The sequence below is a fragment of the Macrobrachium nipponense genome, chromosome 18 (genome assembly GCF_015104395.2).
Source record: "Macrobrachium nipponense isolate FS-2020 chromosome 18, ASM1510439v2, whole genome shotgun sequence".
NCBI classification, from domain to species: domain Eukaryota; kingdom Metazoa; phylum Arthropoda; class Malacostraca; order Decapoda; family Palaemonidae; genus Macrobrachium; species Macrobrachium nipponense.
The window spans coordinates 85,418,168-85,428,167 of record NC_087211.1 but is presented as its reverse complement, the minus strand read 5'-3'; positions in this window follow the sequence as shown (position 1 = coordinate 85,428,167).

Genomic DNA, 10,000 nt, shown 5'->3' with positions numbered 1-10,000 from the left:
GAAAATTATGTAAGGTCAAAAAAGTCAGGAGAGGAATACAACGAGCTTGAAATAATTAATAATAATAATAATAATAATAATAATAATAATAATAATAATAATAATAATACCTAATTCCTCTATCAAATCATTCACCATATGCAAGATTAATGGCGTAAAAGTTATCCAATACAACGGCCATTTCATTTTGTAAAACAATGATGGATTTCTAATAACCATCCCCTCTCCCCCCATCTTCCCGCCCCTCACCCCCGCTCCAACTCCCAATTGTAGACTTAATCCTATTAGCCCCGAAAAAAGATCTTGGGCACCACATGTGTACGGAGCACATTTTACTGAAAATTAATTGCAAGCTTAGTTAATAATTATAAGTCAGTTGCCAACAAATGGACAAATATTAAAAGCCACTCTAAGGGAGGTTCCTCTTTCCTATGATAAAAAAAAAAAGGAATTCAGATTTCTCAATGGCGATCGAATAGGATACAGTTGTCATTAGGTACTGAAATAAAAATAACAATAATTGGCTATCGTTATTGTTGATGGTGACCCTATCAGTTAATAGCAGCACACATAAGAAATATCAATATAAGATAAATATAGGTTTCTTAACGGATAAATAAAATATATGTTTCTATGAATTGTATATGTATATATACTGTATATATAAATTTTTTACTCACATACGAATCGAACCCAGCTTGCCTTTGAATTGAATTACCAGGGTTTGATCTCGATGCGAGTCAAGATATATATATATATATATATATATATATATATAATATATATTACTATATATATATATAATATATATATATATATATATCCATGATAGGAAAAGTTGTCAGAAATTTTGCCCACATGAAATTAAAGAAGCAAAATGTTTATCCACATCCAACTCTGCGATTTAATGCTAACCCATAAACCCATTCATATTCTTCACCACACACACACACAAATATATATATATATATATATATATATATATATATTATATATATATATATATATATATATATATTTGTGTGTGTGTGTGAAGAATATGAATGGGTTATGGGTTAGCATTAAAATCGCAGAGTTGGATGTGGATAAACATTTTGCTTTAATTTTCATGTTGGGGCAAAAATTCTGACAACTTTTCCTATCATGGATAGGAAAGTGAAGTATAGGTACTTAACAAGAATACTTTGTATGGTGTTTTTACGTTGCACGGAACCAGTGGTTATTCACTAACGGGACCAACGGCTTTACGTGACTTCCGAACCACGTCGAGAGTGAACTTCTATCACCAGAAATACACATCTCTAACACCTCAATGGAATGCCCGAGAATCGAACTTGCGGCCTGCGACGTGGAAGGTCAAGACCATACCGATCACGCCCCTGAGGCGCTCTTTAACAAGAATACGGAAAGAATACAGAAGTTATTTTAAAGTTAAGACCAAAAAAAAAAAAAGTAAAATACGCGAGCCCTACGCCCACCGTGTACTATATTTGTCCTTTTTTTTCTTCTTCTTCTTTTCCACAAAACTCAAACGTGACCGCCAGATGGCGCTCGTACCTCGCAGCTCGCTTCTACGACTCCTACTTACGTCTGTCATCTAATCTCGGAAGGGGCGGCGAAAAACGGCAGGGGCGGACGATCTGTTTGTGCTCGAGGACGAGCAGGCCGTGGACAACTCGTCCCATAACGGCCTTTCGACACTCGGCGCGCCGTAGGAGAGAGAGAGAGAGAGAGAGAGAGAGAGTCGAAGTACGACGATAATAATTATTCCTCGTGGGCTCACTCGACGACCTCTAGGGATGGGAGGTTATTCCTCGGGGAAGGGTGTGGGGGGGAGACGAAAGACTGTTATTAAAACATCCCCAGACAGACTACTTCTTCTTCTACTTCTTCAACTTCTTCTGCTTCTTCTTCTTCGTCTTCTTCCCGAAATTAATTTGGAAGAATTATGGTTGCCATGAGAGACTACCGACGCTTTATGGTTGCCTGAGCCTTTTCCATGAGGCGCCACCGACGCTTTTATAAGTGAAACGAGCGGTGGGGGGCGGGGGGGGAGGGGGGGGAGGGGGGATCTTGATGAAAAAGACAGGCGCGGATGTATACTGCTTCATCTTTCAATTCTACCTCCGTCAGTCAGATGACAGTAATAACAGTTATATCAATCGGAACTATTTCAAAATTGATCATGCAATTCCAAACCTTGTTTTTTTTTTGGAAAATTGAAACCTCGGCTTTGGAAGAATTGTATTTTTAGTTAATAATAATAATAGTAATAATAATAAATAATAATAATAAATAATAATAATAATAATATAATAATAATAATAGTAATAACAGTTATATTTCGGAACTATTTCAAAATTGTTCATGCAATTCCTTACTTTTTTTTTTGAAAATTGAAAACCTCGGCTTTGGAAGAATTTTATTTTTAGTTAATAATATAATAATAATAATAATAATAATAATAATAATAATAATAATAATAATAATAATAATAATAATAATAATAATAATAATAATAGAGGATCAAGGTGCTCTTGAATTCTGCTTCACGCACACTGACATAATATTTGAATGCAAATAATTCAGTGTCTTGGCTGCACAGTATCGTAAACTTTTCTTAGTTTGCCTTTTTACGAGAACGCTTTTTTGTTTTTTATTATTATTATTATTCTAACCTTACCTCCGATAACACCTCGTTCCCATATCCCAAACGACAAAGAACTAATTAACTAAGGAAATAAAAAAAATTAAAATAAATGTTTGTGCATTATAAAAATGTAAAATTAAAGAATTCGCTTCAGGAAAAATTGCATATTTCAACGCAACCACCACCACTCCCCTCCCTCCCTCCCAAAAAACACACAGAAAAAAAAAACTCTATACAATTCAGTTCTAAAATGTCTGAATGTCAAATAGCAATGTAAGTGTCGTTCAAATATCAACGCATTACAATTCATGACTTGAGCATTATTAATCATGCAAAATGCTGTAGCATCCGTTGGACTTTTAAAATAACATCTAAAACTGCTCATTCCCGCCAGTTATATTTTCTCTGACATCCACGAATGAGTAATATTTCTCCTGTCAAAATATTTCTCTCGTCATAATATTTCCCCTCTGACATAAATCAACCGTAAATGATAGGCCACAATTGTCAAAAGGTTATTCCTAAACGAGTTATACCCTCATACGCAACTGGAATAAAGATGTTACCGTTAAAATTTAGGATTAAACATAATTGTAGCTTAGAATTTTGTATATTTGTTGTTTTTTAATTTTTTGCAAAGAAAAGTGGGAGCCTCATTTTTTGTATTAATCGTAACTTGCGTATAATGGTACAAGCATTTCACTGCCTATTAAAAAATTAATTTCTACTCAGTTATCTACACAAAAGCCTTCCTGTCGTTCTAGGTGACTCTAAGCAATGATTTATACAACGGGTTGTTGGTCAGGCAATTATAAAATTCAATGAGAAGACGAACTAGAAGGTTGCTAGTCAACGCTTTTCGATAGCAACTTGGAGAAAGAGAGAGAGAGAGAGAGAGAGAGGAGAGAGAGAGAGAGAGAGAGAGCACCCTTTTTCTTCTTTATTGTACTGTGGTCTCCTTCCTCCATTCTATGTCACTACTCCTTTAAAAAACACATTTCATTGTATTTCCTTCATTCGAACTTCTACTAAAAATTTCCTCATCTTTCAGGTTCATTATACCTTCAGTTCCTTTTCTGGCTCATTGTCAAACCTTTCTTTCCTTCTTCGCTACTTCCCCCTTTCCATTCTTCGTTGTATATATTCCTTTTGTTTCGCTTTTCTCCCCTTCTGTCTCCTTCATTTTTTTTCTTTAATCTCTCCCTTCTTCTCTCTTTCTCTCATCCTCCCGCATTTTCCGTTGTTAACTTTTATCCACTATTGTTCTGTGTGTCCCTTGTAACTGCATGCTCTCTCGATCTCTCTCTCTCTCTCTCTCTCTCTCTCTCTCTAAGTCCTTTTCCTTGACTCTCTCTCGTTTTACTCAACTCTCTACCACTCACTCTTTCTCCTCTCCCTAAACACTCTCTCTCTCTCTCTCTCTCGTCTCCGCCACCATCCCCGAAATGTCACTCAAGCGGCGTTAGCCGAAATCGCGCCCCCCCCCTCCCCCCAACCCCGACACACACACACACACACTCCACCAGCAACGTTCATCCCAAACAGTCTTTTCCACGCCTTCACTCATACATTATTTAGGCGAGCTACACTTCCCATTTCCCTGTCTAGAAAAGGGGCGTAGGCGCCCCCCACCTCCTCCTCCCGCCCCCTACCCACACCCCAACTCCTCGCCCAACGACGCCCATCCCATACCCAGACGCCCATGCCAGCCTTCCCTACCAAACCACCTCCCCGAGCCTAGTCTTCCCACAACCAAAGACTTCTCTGCCAACCCCCGCCCCTCCACCCCCTCCCGGACTCCAACCTCCCATCACCAACCAACAAACCCTCCCTTGCCCCCCCCCCCACCCCCCCCCCCCTCCCCCAACTCCTTGGACGATTGCAACAGTTGCTATAGGCCTTCCCAGAGGCCTAAGTGGATTAGATACGAGACGTGAATAGACGATTTCTTAGAGGCCTATATGGAGGAAGAGGAGGAGGAGGAGGAGGAGGAGAGACGAAATTTAAAGGGGGCGATGTCGTCGATGAATAACAATAATAATAATATTTACAAAAAATGGTTTATCTTTTTGGATATTACTGGTATGAGTGACATATGACTGTGCGCGTCTTTATACTATTACTGTGCATACACACACGTGTATCTATACATATATATTATATATAAGTATATATTATCTATGTATATATATAATAATATATACATACATTTATACATTTATATATGTCAACACCAGTTTCGACTTTATATCTACGCCAATTTCAGAGGAAGGAAAATGGCTCACATATGCCTCTGTGTGTGTGTGTGTGTTTGTCTCTGAGGATTGTTCATACTTCCTCCTATTGACTCATATGTTGTGTAGACTGTAGCTTGAATCCCAACTGTTTTGGGGCATAACAAAACTGAGCAGCTTGGAGGTAATAAATTCCTGTGATTACTACTCTCCTTTTGCTCGCCCGTACCCACGCACCTTACATTAATATTATCTTAATAATGCCTTCTGCAAACTCTGGGTCGTTTCCACGACACGACTTACCCAAATGCATTCTATAAATTCATTCTAAAAAATATCTAAGCCACGTCCAGATTTAGGAATTTATCTCGACCCGTTTGGATTTCTTCTCAACACAGACTAAAACTGAAAAAAGCATATCTGCATGTATATTTTGATAAAATCTAGACATATGAAACATTAGAGTAAACTATCCAAGTGGTATTTGATAAATTCCAAATAATCAAAACGATTCCTGAAGGAAAAAAAAGTGGATCAAAATGTGGCGTAAGCCATTATCACGAACCTAACCTAAAGCCAAGCTTACGTAAATACATGGCGGTAAATTCTAGATATCTAGAAGTAAAACTTTAAAACATATACAGTCCATCAAACACGTCGCAATCTCACCAACAGACCAACTAGTTTACTAGTTAAAAATGCCCAGAACTTTTACAAAAAAAAAAAAATTTAATCAATAAAAAACCAACCTTCACGGCAAGCATTTCGCAAAGTGACAAAACTACTAGAATCTAGACTTGCCAGGCCTTCAAATATTCATCAGTGAAACTACCCAGGTGACACTGACTTCTCTGGGCCACAGTCAACGCGAGAGAAGTTTCTGGAAGAAAAACTTCAGGCAGGAAAATACGAAGGTCAATGGAGAGTCGGACCTACTGGTAAATTTTAGGTCTTGGCAACAGAAGGATTAAAAAATGATTTTTTTTCATGGTCAATACATGTTTTCCGAATACTGTAACCTAAAATGCTCATTGGTTCAGTGTTTTAAATGAAGTTAAATCTTACCGAATTAACTTCATGTGAACACAACGGAAAATTGTACTTCGTGCGATCTGAATTCAGAAGTAGAATTCAGAAGTTAAGCCCTTCAAAAATACTGACAATCTTTGGATGAACTAAAATCCCTTCCAAAAACTGTTCGCATACACTTTAAAAATTCACTGGGTGGTCAGGTGCATTTTTCAGACTGACCTCCCTCAAAAAAAATATTTATCAGAAAGGTTCGCATCCATTCTTGTCTATCCAAACCAGCCAACCCTCAGTAGGAAAGGGTGAACTTCAGAGGTCAAATTAAGCAGTGCATTTTTCAAAAAAAAAAAAAAAAAAAAAAAAAAAAAAAAAAAAAAAAAAAAAGAAAAAAAAAAAAAAAAAAAAAAAATTATCTTAAGTGACCAGCTTTTCATATACCCTCGATGCCTCCAGCAAAAGATACCAAAGTCGCTTCTGTCTACGTGCTTTTAAAAAGTCAGGGGAAAAAAAAACCTGGCACAAAAATCTGACCTCAGCCGACCCCGTTTCATCAAACAGTCATAAGCGTTCGTCAGAAATGAAATGTTTGAGACCTGGGTCATGGAACGGTGAATTAAAAATTGGGATCAGATACTGTCAATGGTAATGCCATGTCATGGTGTCTATAACTCAAAATAGGTAACCTCATATATACCTTTTATATATATATATATATATATATATATATATATATATATATATATATATATATTATTATATATATATATATATATGTGTGTGTGTGTGTGTGTGTGTGTATATATGTGTTGTGTGTGTGTGTCTGTGTTATACATGCATTAGCAATTTGTGCTAAGGAAGATTATTTCTACGAGAATTTCAGCTCACTGTAAATAATAATAATAATAATAATAATAATAATAATAATAAAATCCGAGTAGATCTCTCTTGTCTGTCCGCCCAGGGTGAGGGCTGGGTAGGTAGGGGATCGGGACGGTAGGGGAGACTTACATGAAATATCCATCCTCCTCCTTCAAACCTGTTTGTCCGCCACGGGTGAGAACAGGGTAGGTAGGGGATCGGGAGGAGGGGGAGACACGATGAGCAGCGTCGTGTTCCAGACATCAAGCTCATAATAACAATAATGATAATTATAATAATTCCAATATAAACAATAATAATTTAAAAATACTCACAGCAGCATGAGTCTTGAAATGGAGAAACAAATCCACAGTTATGTGTATACATACATTTAAAAATAAATCTCTAAAGAGAGCTTTCGAACAGATTCACGAAAGCTATCAGCAGATATGTATTTTTAAATGCATGTATCCTTACTTAATTGCAGATTTGATACCCCAATAATAATAATAATAATAATAATGACCAACAACCTTGATGAGTATACTACAGGGTGTCCATAAAGTCCCAGTACCATTACAAGTATTTATTGCTCAGAAACCATATAACATAGAGAAATGCAGTTTTTTGTATAATGAAGTGCTCTAAATGTAAACTTGAGGAAATGTAGAACGTTCTACAAAAAAAACTGCATTACTCTATGTTATATGGTTACTGAGCAATAAATACTTGTAATGGTACTGGGACTTTATGGACACCCTGTAGTATTGGAAGGAAGACAGTAAGTATAGACTGAGTTTGAAGAATACAATAAAGAGACTGAAGAAAAACTAAAGATGGAGGTACATACAGATTTGGCAGGCCACTAAACTATTATAATTATTCATGATGGTGATGAACACGGTATTTAGATGCTTTTCACATTACATCTCCCGGCATATGTTATCACAAAGACTATGTTATCAACGTGAATTATGCCCGTTTGATGTTACAAGCCATAAGAGCACTGCAATCCCTTTCATATTTTATAATATTTATGCTTGGAGTCTAATGAATTTATTTATTATAATAATATTGTATCATGCAATTGTGACATGAAGGTGGAATGTACTATGAGCGATTGTTTTGTATGTATACAATATATATATATATATATATATATCTATATATATATATATATATATATATATATATACTATATATCATATATATCATATATATATATATCATATATATCATATATATTATATGTATATATACATATGATATATATATATATATATATATATATATATATACTATATATATATATATATATATATATATATATATATATATATATATATATATATAATATAACGTCTAAGTTCGTGGGCGTTCGCGCATGCGCGCGTTGTCTCCAGCACTCAAGGAGACTCCATTTTGGTATCATAAGAAGTGTATGCAAAGAGGTACTACCAGAGTGCCCGGATGTAGCCGAGAAACCCAGAATTCCCGGAGGTAATTAGGATGCAAGAAACACAGCACTTTCTTCTTTCTTACTCTTCTCTGTGTGATCTACAGGAAACGACGGCGAGATCTCGAGGCCTCAAGATCACCTCATTATTATACGAAGATTTTGGCTATGTTTTCCTTTCTTACCTTAGGCGAGAGATAGGTTGGATGCTCAACCCAGAGTTCCCAAGTAGCAGAAGTAATATGACACTATTGTTGTCCTTATTACTGGGAATTTAAACATGCGTTTGTAACACCTAAAACGATGATAACTCGCAGGGCAAACTTCCAACTTATACCGCCGTTGTTCATGTTGCTGTCAGTGTGTCTAATAAATGCAGATGACGCCTAAATGATACCTAGTTTGGCTTGACATATACGGTGTTCCTGGGCTTAGAATCTAGACTTCGTCAAGTGTGTGTGTGTGTGTGTGCGCGCACGGCTGAGGTGAGTGGCGCAATGTGTATACGAAGCCGACACAGTACTGATGAGTCTCGAGTATTTCCAGCCGCTGAGAGAGAGAGAGAGAGAGAGAATAACACACTAATGATTCCTAATATATTTTGAGTGAGAGAAATAACACACTAATGTGTTCCTAATTTATAATTTGAGAGAGAGAGAGAAGAGAGAGAGAGAGAGAGAGAGAGAGAGAGAATAACACACTAATGTATTCCTAATTCATAGTTTTTGAGTGAGAGAGAAATAACACACTAATGTGTTCCTAATTTATAATTTGAGAGAGAGAGAGAGAGAGAGAGAGAGAGAGAGAGAGAGAGAGAGAGAGAGAGAGAGAGAGACTAATGTATTCCTAATTTATAGTTTTTGAGTGGGTGAGAAATAACGCACTAATGTGTTCCTAATTTATAATTTGAGAGAGAGAGAGAATAACACACTAATGTATTCCTAATTCGTAGCTTTTGAATGAGAGAGAAATAACGCACTAATGTGTTCCTAATTTATAATTAGAGAGAGAGAGAGAGAGAGAGAGAGAGAGAGAGAGAGTGAGGGGGGGGGGGGGTGGGGGGATAACACACTAATGTGTTCCTAATTTATAATTTGTGTGTGTGAGAGAGAGAGAGAGAGAGAGAGAGAGAGAGAGAGAGTTCACCGACTGAAGGCCTCATCAAGGAGGCAACAAATTATTCACATCATTAACAACGGAAGGGAATGAATCTAAATAATGAAAACCTCTGCAGATCATACCAGCAGATGTTCTTTTAAAAAAAATATCATTCGTGAGGTAGATTAATGAATGAAGACAGCGTACACCCCGGCAGAAGCCGAAAGGCCTCCTCCTCGCCAGGTCAATGAATGCCGTTTGCCATCCCTGAAACGGATTATGAGAAGAGAAATCCTATTGAACGAGGACGGCTGATTAACTTCCGAGGAGGTCCCTCCCTCCCTCCTCCCCTCCCTTCCCTTCCCTTCTCCTTCCGGTGGGTAAAGGAAGGAAGGAGGGAGGGAGGGGGAGATTAAGGAAGGATCCTATAAGATTAAGGATGGCTGGTCAGAATAAGGTTCAGAAAGGTTGGTTTCATCCTGAGGAAGATGGACGTGGCTCTTGTTTGCTTATAAGTGGGCGAACAGCCTCTTTATAGTTGATGGGGTATATATGTCTATGATCAACCCGGGGGATGGGGAAGGGGGATGGGGAGGGAAGCTCATTACACCCATCTTGCATGATAAAGGCTAAGACCGGCAAAAAGTTGAAATGACGCAAAATCTTAAGGCTTCA